Source organism: Perognathus longimembris, chromosome 21 (genome assembly GCF_023159225.1).
Source record: "Perognathus longimembris pacificus isolate PPM17 chromosome 21, ASM2315922v1, whole genome shotgun sequence".
Taxonomy (NCBI): domain Eukaryota; kingdom Metazoa; phylum Chordata; class Mammalia; order Rodentia; family Heteromyidae; genus Perognathus; species Perognathus longimembris.
The window spans coordinates 35830160-35844055 of NC_063181.1; the positions used below are offsets into that span (position 1 = coordinate 35830160).

The following is a 13896-nucleotide window of genomic DNA, read 5'->3' on the forward strand; positions in this document are numbered from 1 at the left end:
CTCAGGAGACTGAGATCTGAGGAATGAGGTTCAAAGTTAGCCTGGGAAGACAAATCCAGAAGATTCTTATCTCTTATCAACCAGAAAAAAGTCAGAAGTAGAGGGGTGACTCAAGTGGTAGACTGCTGGCTATAAAAGCAGAGCAAGAACATGAACCTCTGAATTCAAACTTAATACTGGTATGCACACATGTGTGTATGTGTGCGTGTTCAAAGACACACACACACACAGAGAATACATTTAGGGCTGTTGTGGTAATTCCTAAGAAATAATTGAATAATAAGTACATCGCTTCCCAGGGCAAGGATTTAAAGGGTAGTTCTCAACTGAATGTACACAATTCCCTGTCATACTTGAATGAATGCAGTTCATATGTCAGGACTTCCAGAAGGTGATGGAAGTTACTTTGACATGAAAATATTACTCAAATCTAGGCTCTGTAATGTAGAACTCAAGCAATTTACCCCAGCTCTCTCAAAGAAAATGGCATTTGTTTTGTTTTCTTATCAGTTAGGAGGAATGAATGGAACAAGGTAAACAGGGAATCTTGCTGTGACAACACAATCTTTGGCTACCATGGACAGTCTAAGAAGACTAGCTGTATCTAAGTCAATGAGATGACTTATGAGAACACATTTATGATAGGCAAAAGGGGCTCTCACTTGCCATCCTAGCTACTCAAGAGTCCGAGACCTAAGGATCGTGGTTCCAATTCAGCCCAGGCAGGAAAGTCTGTGAGACTTTTATTTCCAGTTAACCACCAGCAAACCATCAGTGGTGTTGTGGCTCAAAATGATAGAGCACTGTTCTTGAGCAAAATAGTATAGGGACAGTGCCCAGGCCTTGAGTTTAAGTGCCACAACCAGCAACAACAAAAAATGAAACAAACAACCCCTGCCCCCCCCCTCCCACAATCCATAGCTACTTTCCTGAGTAAGGGGACAGGTCATTTGGTTCTTTTGCCTGTTGATCATAAATGCAATTCTGAAGAAATGGCAGACATCTTATGACCTTGAGGAAAGACTATTTGGCATTGTCATTAGCTTTTCATTTCCTGCTGGAGTCTTACATGTGCCTCAGATCAAGCAAAGACAATCTCATTCTCACCTCACAGATCACGTGATATGCCTGAGGCTAGGGCCATGGGAACTGAGAGGGCTGGAATGAGCAACATGCATAGCCAGTATCTCCCAGGAGGCATAAGCCATTTTCTCAGGCCTTTTACTCACCACATGAAGTGCTGTCACTTAGTATCTCTCATCACTTGGCTTGGCTGGGTCCCCACAGTGGTGTGAGCTACTGATCTGCTCACACTGCAGCTTCTCAGTCTATAACGCTAGTGTAGGCATCTGCTGACTTTGCCATTTTCAGATTAGATGTCACCTGTCCTCCCTGGTTTCTGGGATAATATTTCCTTCCAGTTATTTATAACAAGGCTATCACGTCTCCTTCGTTGTCTGCTTTTCTTTCTAGACTCTATATAAAGATTGATCTGGAAGCTACAAACCCTGCAGTTTCTGCAGTTGAGCTCCACTTACCAGGATTATGTATCACAAAAGGAGCAGTGTAACTGTGAAGTCACCGCAGAGAAAAACCAGTGATGGGTCAGAATCAACTTGCTGATGGTCTGTGGAATGACAGATGTGAGCGACTGTGCATGGGCCAGAACTGTGATCACAGAACCTCCACTTACAATTCCTGCAGTGTCTCTTGTCAAATCCCTATTGCCCTCTAACTTCTCCATTCCAGTTAATGAAAGTCAGGTGAAGTCTGATGCTATTTTCAGAATTTATGTTAAATTTATGTACTCTAGGAAAGGGAACATGTTCACCCTCTGGGTACTGGAACTGTATCATGGTCATATGTGAGATGGAAGCAACTTATTAGCTTTGCTATGCAGCGGTATTAGAATGATGACAGATAGGGGGCTGGGAATATGGCTTAGTGGCAAGAGTGCTTGCCTCATATACATGAAGCCCAAGGTTCGATTCCTCAGCACCACATATATACCAAAAAGGCCAGAAGTGGCCCTGTGGCTCAAGTGGGAGAGTGATAGATTTGAGCAAAAAGAAGCCCAGGGACAGTGCTCAGGCCCTGAGTCCAAGCCCCTGGACTGGCAACAACAACAACAAAAAAAAGAATTCAAGAATTATGATAGGAGACAAGGAGAGCATTGAGCAGATGGAATGTAACTACGAAAATGAGGGGAGATACAGGGAAGATATGACTTCTAAGAGTACAGCCTGCCATTTTCTTTTCAGTGGTATGTTCCACAGTGTGGGTTTATTTCATTTCTCTAAATTACCCCTTCCCCTTTGTTCCTGTGATAGGAACAAAGAATTCTGCCTTTGCATATCTGATGATATACTGAGTGCTGGAAAGCAGAATGTAATGTACTGTTTCATTCTTTCCTCCCTCCCTTCCCTTCCCTTCCTTCATTCCTTCCTTCTTTCCTTCCTTCCTCCCTTCCTTCCCCTCTCTCTCTCTCTCTCTCTCTCTCTCTCTCTCTCTCTTTTCTCTTGTGAGTTCTTCTTTTTTTTAGGCAGTACTGTGGTACTGAAGACATGCCACCATATCAGACCTTTTTGCTTTAGTTAGTTTCAGATTGGATCTAACATTTTTGCCTGGGACTGGCTCAGAACAAGAACATCCAAGATATGCCTTCCTCACAGTTGGGACCACAGGTATAAGCGGCCACGCTTGGCTTACTGGGTGAGATTGAGTCTTCCCAACTCTTTGCCAGGACTCGTGGCCTGGATGGAGAGCCCCTCAATTCCTTACCTCCAAGGTAGCTGGGATTACAGGCATGAACCACCATGCCTGGTCTCTTTTTAAAAGATGATTCTGGAAGGAGGTCTCACTGACAAGATAACAAAGAGTTTACTTGCGGAGAGACTCAAAAGTATTACTCTGCCCACATTCCCCTAACCCCTCAGTGTGTTTTAGTGTGGTGAGGCTGCAGTGAGGAGAAAATTCTAGTAATCCCCAAATCTCCTTCTGTCCTTTGTCAGTGGATACACTGAAGTGCTGCGAAAGCCGTCATTATATTAAGGATCAAAACACACCATTCTACAAATTTATAAGTCAGTTTTAAAAGCCAATATCTAAGTTATATGCAATTAGATAATGATAGACAAACATGTATCCTATGTGCATATATACACTGTTTGAGAAATCAAATCTGTGAAGATAAAAAAGATGTCCATCAGCCTCAGGGAAATGCTAACCATGTAGTGACCTACAGGGAACTGCAAGGATGGGTATGGATTAGCTCAGCTTCCTGATATTGTATGATGATGAATAAATTAGCATAATTATATATTTATTCCAGTTACACAAGGCAGTGATCAGAGTCCAGATCACAGCATATCAAAGTGAATTCAACAAAGTGCAGCTGTATTCCAGGCCCATGCCATCAAGTTAATGGAACTTCAAAAGAAGGGCTCAAAATACTTTATGTACTTGTGTGAAAAGGGAACAATGAAGTTTATTGAGATTGGTTTGGGAAGAAAGAGGAGAAGGAGGGAGAGTGATGCCAGGGTGAGTCTGATCAAGGTATAATGTACATACACACATTTCAAAATGAAATCATCTTGCACAACTTGATGCTCAAATGTCAAAAAAAATGGTGTGGGGGGGAACCCTACACATATTCATTTCCCATCCCTTTGATTAATGTATACTCTACTCAAGTTTTCCTTTAGCTAACAAACACCAAGTCACCATGAAAGATGAAAAAGTGTATCTGCCATAGGTAAGTGGACATTATTAGTACATTGTTTTAGTTAAACTAACATGAGCATCCAGTCTTTTCAATATCTAAATAGGCTCAAAATTTTACCATCTTTAAAAAAAAAGGTAGGTAAACATAAAAGAATCCCTTCTTCCACTGTCATATTTGGGTATTTCTCTACCAAAGTCATCTGGATTTAACTTTATTCACTCACTGAAACAGCTCTTGCTAAAGTCACTAATGATTTCTAAGTGTGACATGCATTGTGTTCCTGTTCTGCCTCCTTCCTTGACACTTAGGGGTTACAACCTTCACTGCTTCCTCAGCCACCACGGGTTTTATAATCCCATACTCTCTCTTTCCCAATGCTCTGGCAACTCCTATTTCCTTTGGTGGTTTATCCTCCACTGAAACAGGAAGTATCATAGCACATGCCAGTCAGTCAGGACTAGACCTTCTCCACATCACACCATACAATATCTCCCCTCAGAAGCTTTTCCTGACAAATTAGTCATTCACAATGATACGCTTAATTCATAGATATACTTCTATTTGCAGGCTCACACCCCAGAATTATTATTGTATTTTAAAGATACTTGAAGCTTACCAGGTCGAATTAGACTGGATTTTTTTTTTCTGTTGTTGAAGAAATAAGAAAGGAAGAAATGACTTCTTTACTTTTCTGATACTAAAACATTTAGAGCTTAATCATCCGAGAAATAAAGATTCACACAACACATGACAGTGTGTGATAATTATTTCACATTAAAAGAAAGATCACTTTGGGGGACTTAGCTCAGTGGAAGAGCACAAGTGCAAGGCTCTCAGTTCAGGCTTTAGCTCTGGGAGAACAATCCCTCAAAAAAAAGGTCACTTTTACTATAACGTCTACCCATTTGGAAAGGGTAGACACAGTGAGCATTAGCCAGAATGCTAGAAAACTGTAACTGTAGTCTAGGAAAAAAAGATATGGGAACCTGAGTCAAAACTTTATGAAGTGTTCTTTTCAGCAGCACACATTTTAAAATTTGAATGTTACAGAGAAGATGAGCATGGCTCCTGAGCAAGGATGACACACAGGTTTGTGTGACATTTGTGTGGTTCGTGTGACATTCGTGAAGTGTTCCATATTTTTAAAAGGTCCTGCTGTATGTACATTAAAGAAATGTGACTAAAAGCTACAGAGTAAAACAGAAGCAATAGAAACATATGTCTGATTTGATAAAGGAATTAATAGGAAGGAGGCTAAAATTAGAAGTATGCTTATGTGTTCAGTATAAACTTGTCCTTAATATACAAAGCAAACTCTGCTAGTAATAGGAAAGAAAGACAGGAGAGATATAAATCAACATGGCAACAGGAAAATGGGATAAATTGATAATGGATTTAATGATTTGTGTAGTAAGTTTAAGTAAACTTAAATAAGGTACTCAAATTATTACCTTTGTATTTTCAACACAGATATCACATGAATTCCATACCTATATCACCAACTAATTTTTAGTATACATATTCGCATATATACATATATACTCAAAATTTATATATGTATATACACATAATATTTTTGTACATATACATAATATATGTGTGTGTGGATATATACATAATATACATGTGTATGTGCATATATATATTTATCTGTGTCTTTGGCATGCATTATATCTAAGGATGCAGTCATTTGTAAAATAAGGCAAAATGTTCAAGATGAAAAAAAGGGTTTGATACACAACTCTGAAAACAGTCATTGTTTGTAGTATGCTACAGAAATATGTTGCCACTGATGAGGTAAGTCATAAATTGTAATTGTGTGCCACAAAAGCTGAAGAAGAATTATTTAACCTTCTGAAAGTTACTACTGAAACATTAAGTATAAAGGGCGAATTCCAGGCTTCATCTCAACATGGGTCTCTGCCTAGAGTGAGCTTATTACCATCAGATTGAAGGACCAAGTCTGGTCTTTGCATTTTGAAAAAGGATACTAATAACAAACTGTACTTTACCCTTCGGTCACTGTCCCCCAGTGCTACAGTTACTTCTTTATGGTCAGAAGGGTCACTTAGCAAGGTTGAAAATATCCAATGGAAAATTCCAGGAGCCACCAACTCAAGTTTTAAGTGATACACCTTTCTTAGAAGTGTGGGGAAAACTTTACTCATCTTGCTCCATCTTGCTTTGAATGTGAGCCATCTCTGTGTCTAAGTATATCTGTACTGTACACATTTCCAGCTTTGTAGTCACTATTGTGTGGTTATCAGACACACTGCCCCAGTACATCCGAGCTCGTTACAGGGTTCAATGCTATTGTATTGTACTCTCAGCCATCTGCTGGGCATCTTGGTAAATACATGGATAAATACATGGATATTACCACAATTTATAGTTACTAATATTTCCCCACAGTCCACTGGCCTCTTGAAAAACAAACACTCTCTCTCTTTCTTTCTCTCTCCTTACAGCACAACAATCCTAAGTACACAAATATTAAAATACAATAAGAATAACCGCAAAATTACTTCATGGAAGCATCCAAGCAGTCTTAGATGAAAATTCACTGCGATATTGAATATGCTATATACTCAATCTCAACATGGTAACACAACTATGTAATGACTGGAGTATCATCTAAGGAGCTCCCCAAATTCAGTAAGAAATTCACATTCCAAAACTAGGGAAGGGAGAGGGAATATCAAAATTGAGAGACAAAGGATTAAAAGACAAAGGATTCCAAAGGTAATACAAAACCATTTGGTGTAAACCAACTGTACAACTCATATGATGGGAAAGGGAGGTGGAGGTGAGGGGAAAATGGAGGAGGTAACAAGAGAACAAGAAATGTACTCGGGCTGGGGATATAGCCTAGTGGCAAGAGTGCCTGCCTCGGATACACGAGGCCCTAGGTTCGATTCCCCAGCACCACATATGCAGAAAACGGCCAGAAGCGGTGATGTGGCTCAAGTGGCAGAGTGCTAGCCTTGAGCGGGAATAAGCCAGGGACAGTGCTCAGGCCCTGAGTCCAAGCCCCAGGACTGGCCAAAAAAAAAAAAAAAAAAAGAAATGTACTCACTGCCATAATACAAAACTGTAACCTCTGTTCTTCACTTTGACAAAAAAAAAAGGAAAAAAAATGACCTATGTATTCTAATAGATTATTCGGAAGAGAAAAACGCACATGCAGACATCAACTATGAGAAGTCATTAACAAAACCCATGATAAAAACATGAATTATTATTAATCTGTTTTAAATGTCAATTTCTGAATCTAGGTTGAGGAAAGGTGTAGTAACAGAAGTTTCTTTCAGCTTTGGTAATATTCGAAACAAGTACATCTTGTAAGAACAATCTTAGAGCTCTCTACAGTAATTAAAATATTTATATGCTATATAAAATCCCCTGGGTTTCAGTAGAATAATCACTAGTTTTAAAATGCAGAGAAGTGTGCTAAGATGTAATCACTGCTTTATTTATAATAAGAAGCAATTGGAAACAACCTAAGTGCTTGAAAATTGAGGCTGAGACCTGGAGGACTGCAGATACGTCTGCGAGATTCCATTTCCCATTAATCAGAAAAGAGTTTTATGGGAGACATAGCTCAAGTGGTAGAGCACTGGTTGCGAGTAAGCAAGCAGAGTGGGAGAATAGGGCCGTGAGTTCAAATCCTAGCACCACACCCCCCCACCCACAGCCAAAAAAGACACGTTTTTATTTTAACAGAATAAGGGGGAAAAATCTATGTGACATTATTGTATTTAAAAAGCAAATTGCAAAAACTGCGAGTTTATTATTTCTATATTTAGACACATACTTATAAATATCTGGAAGACAGTTCATCAAACATTAGAATTTTTAATGATTGAAACTTTCTTTTATCTGTTCCTAGCTTTTTTCTCCCTCCCTCCTTCCCTCCCTCCCTCCCTCCCTCCCTTCCTTCCTTCCATCCTTCCCTCCCTCCCTCCCTTCTTCCCTCTCTTCCTTCCTATCTCTCTTTTTCGTGTGTGTGTGTGTGTGTGTGTGTGTGTGTGTGTGTGTGTGTGCGCTGATCCTGAGCACTTTCCCTAAGCTTCTTTGCTTCAAGGCTAGCACTCTACTACTTGGGCCACAGCACCACTTCTGGTCCTTTCTGAGCAACCCAAGGTGGTTTCCAACCTCATTCCTCAGATCTCAGCCTTCTGAGTAGCTAGGATTACAGGCATGAGCCATGGGTGCCTGGCAAATTCCTAGATGTCTTTAATTATATATAATTTTTTGTGGTACTGAGGATTGAACCCAGAGCCTGCATGATAGGCAAGTATTGTACAACTTGAGCCAAACCTTTAACCCTTTTTGTGCTTTGTTACTGAGATAGATTCTCCCCAACACTGCCCAGAGGGGCTTAAAACTTGTAATTCTCCCACCTTCCTCTCCTAAGCTGCTAGTGTTACAAGCAAACTCTCCATGTCCAGGGGTGGCTGTAATTTTCTGTGTGAGTTACTCAATGATTAGTTTTAGACAGTAAGATGTCAGTACAAGTGACTTCTTAATTCCAGGACTGATTACGTTTTGTATTATTACGGAATTATATATTACATGTATGTAGTATTATGATATTATATATAATTGGATATGTAGAGTATATGTTATATATTATATGTAACTGAATTATTCTGTTACAGTAGAATTCTATGTTATATACAATTATTATAATTCTATATTATTATAATTATTCTATATTATTAATGTATTCTTCCACCACAGATTTTTGTAGGATATCTGCCTTGCCCCTCCCCCCACCTGCCTTAGAACTATAATGACTGTCATGAAACTTGGCACCCAGGTGATAAGTGATGACCACATAGTATGGGAAAGAAATAGATCTTTGTTGTTTTAAGGAACCAAGCTTTCCCTGTTGTTTGTTACTTTATCATAATCTAGCTTGTCTTATTTTCTAAATCTATATAAGATGTTGGGAAGCAGGGGAAATAAAAGCCATTTTCATTAAACAAACAAAAACATGGCCTCAAGTTTGAAAAACTTCTCTAAAAAGTAAACAAATTATCTTAAGTTGCATGTCTTTCTGCTCTATACACTAATGCATTAACAAGGAAACAGTTCATTTCTATATGGCTTGAAGGCTAAGTTGGTTGTCCTGCTGTGCAATCTATCCATTTTTACCTCTGGCTGGCTATTTTCAATAACTTCTTGGTTAAGATTTTTGCAAAAATCTTTTACAATGTGCATCAGGTACCAGGGGCCTTTGTGTCAAACTTTGGACTCTACACCCACGGAGGGTTGTGTAATGTGATTGCATCATTTTTATATGTCATATCTACTTCAATTGACCATGCAATTTCACTAACAAGATTAAGTTTTTCATTTCTATTTTTATTGTTTAAATAACACAGGTAGTTTCATGGGTTACAAACATTCCCAAATGAATCTAGAAAAGAAGTGACTTTGTGTATCTAACATTTTCTCATTTGGGGCGGGTGTTTATGTTTCTTATTTTAATCAGCCTGATCAATTAAATTGGATGGTTTCTTATTTATTTCCATCCAGTTTATCTTCCTTTTCTTTGCATTCTGCTTTTTATGAACTATCTCAAAGCTGCTGTTCGAGTTTCACAACACTATAGGGAATGTTTAAAAAATAAAGTAAATTGCCTTCGTAATTTTCTTTTCATTTTTTTTCTTCCTGAAAATGAGATTTCTCAACTGCTTGCTTCCACTCCACTCTACCCTTCCTTTCTAATTTAAATTTTGATACTGAAATGAGTTCGCAATATTCCATTAATATCACCAGGGGAGATTCTCCTGTGCAATGTACAGTCTATAATTCTCCCCACTCTCATCCTTCCTTGTTAGATGACTTTACAATTGCCCACACTTAACACATATTTAGCAGTTTATTTGCTTTTAAAAAATATCCAACATTTCACATTATTTATTGCTAGGTAGGCATATATATACATACATACATATATATATATACATATATATGTATATATATATATATATATATACAAAAAGTAAATGTAAGTCCTATGCAGCACTTCCTGCAGCTTGGATGAAGTTGTTGGATGTGTTTATCCTATGGGGTCTGAAGAGTCAATTTCTAACAATCCACTTAACAAAGAGAAATCAGATCAAAATTATCAAAAGGAAAGAAAGAGAGAGAGAGAGAGAGAGAGAGAGAGAGAGAAGTAATCAGTTTGGGCAAATGCTATTTGGTTATTTTAAGTAACAATGTTCATTTATACATATGTAGTTCATAAAGATTCATCTGAATATAGGGATAAGAGAGAGCAATAGGCTAGGAGAATATACATTCACTGTCCAATAATAATTCAAATTCTGCAATTAATACTTAGATAACTGAGTTACCCTTCGGACAGAATGGAGTCAACCATTTATTCTTTCTCTGTAAAGTAAGGAAAATGTATCTATTCTCTCCCACTGCATGGGCCCCTAGAAGGTTCAAAACAAAGCTACAGATGCATGTTTTGGGTTAAACATTAAAGCAATAAGTCAATGTAAAGTGGTAATAGATTACAGGAGCCCATGGCCTCACATGGCTTTATACACAGGTTACAGTGTCAATAGTTCCGAGATGGGGCCAGAAAGACAGATGGTGGGCTGTCATTGTGTGGCATTCATGTCTAAACCCCACCCTAAAGGCACACCGCAGTCACATAAGGATGTAGGAAAGGAGACACTACAGATGTTCTCCTTAGGAAATGTCATCTGGAGGCAATGAAGAAGGTGACAGGTGATATTGAGGACTGGCAGCCAGACAAGAAAACAGGGTAGAACAGAATGAGGCCTGAGCAGAATAGTGGGGTAAAGATGCAACTGACATCATGCAGAATGAGTAGAGTTGATAACTAGTGACAGTATTAGAAAAGAGGGTGGGAGATATAGTCCAGTGATAGAACAATGACTCTGGGTTCCACCCCCAATAACACAGACAAAAAAAACCCACTAGGCAAGAAACAAGTTTGTAATACCAGCGTTCATTAGACTAGGTAGGATGGTCTTGAGTTCAAGGCAAGACTAGGCTACAGATCCTGTCAAAAGAAAGGAAAGAAAGAAGAATAGGAGGGTGGGAAAAGGAAAAATGTAAGGAAGGAAGCACTATTAGTTGAACATACAAACATCCTTGGCTCTAAAGTTCCCAGCCTGGGTAACTTAACAGGGTCTAGGTTTTGAAGATCAAACACCTATTTATACATGTTATTTCTGAAGTATGGTGGAACATTTATAGACACTTGTCATTGACCTAGGCATGTAGAATTAATACAGCTACAACAGAAGTCTAGGAAGCCTGCAGCCAAACTGGTTTTGGCTTGAGCATAAAGTAAATTTTTTCATATCAGTATCAACTGAAGAATCATCAACAAAGGGAATTCCTATTTGTGAGCTTCAGGTTGGTGGTGACAATTTTATAGGTCAAACTACAAAATAACTGCAGCTCTTCACTTCAGATGAGGCTATTCTGCCCTTTAAATATATCTGATTTTCTATTGTGCTCAATAAGTGGAGTATACCAACATCAGACATATCACATCCAGAATGTCAGCGCTGTGGCATGCCAGTAATCAATTGTCTCTGGGTGCAAGATAAAAACTGTAGCCAGCTTAATAGAAAAAGGTCAATATCCAGCTGGTGATCACAACTTGTTTGGTTTATGGCCACGTGCTTGTTATAAAAAAGAAAAAATTAACAGGACACTCTCCAAAGTATTTTCAAACTACCTACCTTTAATTTCCATGTTTGATGCAAATAAGACACAGAGATATGAACAACCACTCAATACTGTGTGTGTGTGTGTGTGAGTGTATGTGGTGTGTGTGTCTGTGTGTGCGTGTGTGTGTTTGTGCAGATCCGACAGCTTGAACTCAGTGCCTGGGACCTGTTCCTCAGCTTGTCTTTTCAAGGCTAGAGCTCTACCATTCAAGCCATACCTGCACTTTTTTTTTCAAATTTTTATTATCAAACTGATGTACAGAGAGGTTACAGTTTCATACGTTAGGCATTGGATACATTTCTTGTACTGTGTGTTACCTCGTCCCTCATACCCCCCCTCCTCCTCCCCCTTTCCCTTTCCCCCCCTGAGGTGTTCAGTTCACTTACACCAAACAGTTTTGCAAGTATTGTTTTTGTAGTTGTTTGTCTTTTTTTACCCTGTGTAGTGGCAAGAGTGATTGCCTCCCATACCTGCACTTTCAGCTTAAGTGAAAATAAGAGACTCAAAGACTCCCCTTCCTTGGCTGGCTTTGAACCTTAATCCACAGATCTCAGTTTCCTGAACAGCTAGGATTACAGGCATGAGCCACTGGCACCGAGCTTCAGTACTTCTTTTAATCATTTTACCAAGTCATTGGTGCCCAGTCATTTTGAGACAATTATGATGAACTTTGATTTTTTTTTCTTATGGCTTTTAAAACATTTCCCCCTTGCCTTCCTTCCTTTGCCCTTTAAATTTATAGATATCCTCTGTAACCACTGCATCTCACCTCCACCTCCATGACCAGCATCTGGCTGTGCCAGGTAGACTGACAGAAGTGATTAGAAGGACTATGTTCCTTACTGTCCTGTGGATTTTTAGCTTGTTAGAAATACTCACATTACCTTGAGGCCCAAAGGTTCAAACCATCAAATGCATCACACTGTCAGTGCAATCATCAGTATCAATCTGTTTAGTGGCTGAGACCAGCAGAAATGTGAGCTGATTAGATCAGGCTAGCAAATTGGAATGAGGTCAAAAAAGAAACTCGGCCAGGAAGTGCTATGAAGATCAGATAGCCATTTCTACCAGCCTTGGGCAGCTTACAGACTAAGAAGATGTCAGCTGTTTTCCTTCTGCTTGACTGATGATTCCAGCATGCAGTGGTATCTCAAGTGTGTTGGTTCCCTCCTGTTACTCAGTACCAGCCAGCACATTAGTAAGTAACTCCCCTTCACACTGCCCTAAAGGAAATGCATGGTAAACACCCACCTCCCCACTTTCACCTGTGATTGCAGATTGTCCATTTATGACTTCCTTCCCATGTTTGACCTGATCATTTTAAACTAGGATTTCTTATGTAAAATCTATGGAAAATAATGAGGTAAATTTATCTAGAGAGTACTTATGATTGTCTGCTCTAGGCTCTGCATCTTCCAAAAGTTTTTCCCTCATGGTCCTGGAACTAAATAGCCCCTTTCCTTCTCTGTATTTTGGGGGCTTTATATGAAGACTTATGTCTTAAAAGGCCACTTGAATGGAGGGAGGAAGGTTAAGTTAATTCAGTCATTATATTCAATGTACATTATGTAAAAAATGAACTCTATAAGTAACTTGAGGGTGAGGATAGAAGGGGAGAAACAGGGGAGAATGACAAAAAGGTTGACATCGATCAAGATGCATTGTGCTTATGACCTGACTTTGGGAACTGTAATCTCTTTGTACAACTATAACACAAAAAAGCAACCCTCAGATTTTTTTTTTTTAGTGTTAATCACAGACTGAGTGTACTTGTTCACTTTCTTAGCCACACATCAGTGGTCCCTATCAGCTTTAGCAGTAATGTAATATCATTGGAGGACATCATCTATTTTAGGAGCTACTTCAATATTACAGGGCCTGCCATAATATTCTAGTCTAGTCTGAAGTCTAACCACAGATCGGTTACCAGACCTCATCTTATCCTAGGACCAGATTTCATTAAATCCATTTAAAAAACTGAGCACCTTTTTAATTCTCTTGTTGTGTTCCATCTTAATTTGATTAAACATGAGAGATCTGGAGAGGCATAATTCCAATGAATTCATACTGAGAGTGATAGAAAGGACACACATTCCTGAAGGGAGTCGGCCCTGGAAGTGGAAAAACAAATCAATACAACAGGTTTGCAATGCACTGTCATTTCTCCTAGGAGATGAGGGCACAGGGAAAGTACTGCTGGAATCCTGGACAGAGACCTGAAGTAGTGGGACAGGAGCACCATGGAGCAGGAAGTAAGTGGAATGTACCCACTTGGTCAGGAAATTCTAAGGTTTTCTCAGTGAGACCCACAAAGAAGCTGTGAGACAAGAGATCCTAAAAGAGAAAAATCGCAGAATCTAACTAAATACATTTTCATGGAGTCTGTTTATTAAAAGGTATGCACTCTACTTGTGACTAAAGACAGGTAAAACAGTTCCCGG

At 39.1% G+C, this 13896-nt stretch overlaps 1 protein-coding gene and 1 non-coding gene across 2 annotated transcripts in view; one reads left to right on the top strand and one right to left on the bottom strand.

Moving 5' to 3' along the window:
• Unc5d (unc-5 netrin receptor D) overlaps positions 1-13896 on the bottom strand; it is a 536818-nt gene that overhangs the window by 115544 nt on the left and 407378 nt on the right. The window lies entirely within an intron of this gene.
• Positions 4731-4837, top strand: LOC125339751. Its single transcript, XR_007208603.1, has one exon. It is a non-coding gene; the product is annotated as a U6 spliceosomal RNA (small nuclear RNA).